We start from the raw sequence: 1,870 nt of genomic DNA on the forward strand, positions 1-1,870 counted from the left end.
TACAAATAGCAGATGCGTTCCCTTGAAGCTGAGCCATCGTAGGTTTGAACAACAAGTTTGTCCATGAAGATAAACACGGAATTCACATCTCGCCCACTTGGCAAATCAAAGTAGCCCAAGAAACTTTTTCTGAATAAAGCCCTGATCATCCACAAACAGAACCTGACGATAACTGAGAACGGCAAGCAGACTGGTGGCAACCATAGGTCCCAGAGTGGGGGGGGAGTTTTTGCCCTGGGGCCCAGAGTTTGTCCTTATCTGTTGACCTAACCAGGAAAACTCTGGACCCTATAAGGTATGACAGTGATGAATCAGTTGTAAAAAGGTTTTGTAAGGGCTCTGATGGAACCAGTTTTAACTAATCAGGGCACATGGTTTTAATAACTCTTAGGGCTCGCGGACCGCTTGCGAAACACCTACGACAACATCCGGTGAAATTGCAGAGCGCCAAATTCAAAATTGGAATGTATTAAACATTCATGAAAATACAAGTGTCATACATCATTTAAAAGCTTAGAATCTTGGCAATCGAACTGCGTTGTCAGATTTCAAAAAGGCTTTACGGTGAAAGCATAGCTTTCGATTATCTGAGGACAGCACCCCACAATAACATATTTTCCAAACAAGCACAGGCGTCACAGAATCCCAAATAGCGATAAAATAAATCACTTACCTTTGAAGATCTTCCTCTGTTTGCAATCCCAAGGGTCCCAGCTACACAATTAATGGTCGTTTTGTTCGATAAAGTCCTTCTTTATATACCAAAATAGTCTGTTTAGCAGGCGCCGTGACTTCAGAAATCCACTCCTTCAACATGCAGACAAAGAAGTTCTAAAAGCTACCAGTAAATTTCATCCAAACAAGTCAAATAATGTGTCTATATCATCCTCAGGTTGTCTAAAATGTAAATAAACTATAATATTTCATACGGAAAGTACTGTGTTCAATAGGAATGACAAATACGCAAGTGTGCAGCCTCTCCATCGCGCACAAAAACACTGATGTGACCCAAGCAGTCAGCTCACTGAAAGTGTAAATATTTATTTATTTTTTAAAATAGAAGCCTCAAAACCATGAATAAATACTGTTGACATCTAGTGGAAGCTATTATGAATTGCAATCTGGGTGACGGACATAGGAGTTTTCAATAGCTTTACAAAATATGAGCCTGTGATTTTATTTATTTATTTTTTGGTCGGATTTTCTTCGGGTTTTCGCCTGCCATATCTGTTCTGTTATACTCACAGACATTATTTTAACAATTTTGGAAACGTCAGAGTGTTTTCTTTCCAAATCTACGAATTATATGCATAGTTTCTGGGCCTGAGTAACAGGCATTTTATTTTGGGCTCGCTAGACTCTCCGAACTTCCGAAAACTGCCCCCTAGCCCTAAGACGTTTTAACGGTCCTCACACTGTTCATGCTCTAATTTCATAGACGCGTACTGCTCACCTGTTCATCTCGTAATGAATAATGTGGAAATTGAGCAAGTTGAGGTGACTAAACTGCTTGGAGTAACCCTGGATTGTAAACTGCCATGGTCAAAACATATTGATACGACAGTAGCTAAGATGTGGAGAAGTCTGTCCATAATAAAGCCCTGCTCTACATTTTTAACAACACTATCAACAAGGCAGGTCCTACAGGCCCTAGTTTCTACCTTCTGTCATGGGAATTCTGTTCCCAATGTTCATAAACCGAACTTCAATTAAACTACTCAGTCTGCCCCCCAGAGGGTGTAAGATTCTGGTTGAATGAAGCAGACGGAGAGCCAGCCTACAATTGGTCAGCATGTTTATTTACGAGAGCTCTGAATATCATACAATGTACACAGCCTTTTATACCTGACATTTGGTCATACCATATGTC

This window comes from Salmo salar, unplaced genomic scaffold, assembly GCF_905237065.1.
Source record: "Salmo salar unplaced genomic scaffold, Ssal_v3.1, whole genome shotgun sequence".
NCBI lineage: Eukaryota > Metazoa > Chordata > Actinopteri > Salmoniformes > Salmonidae > Salmo > Salmo salar.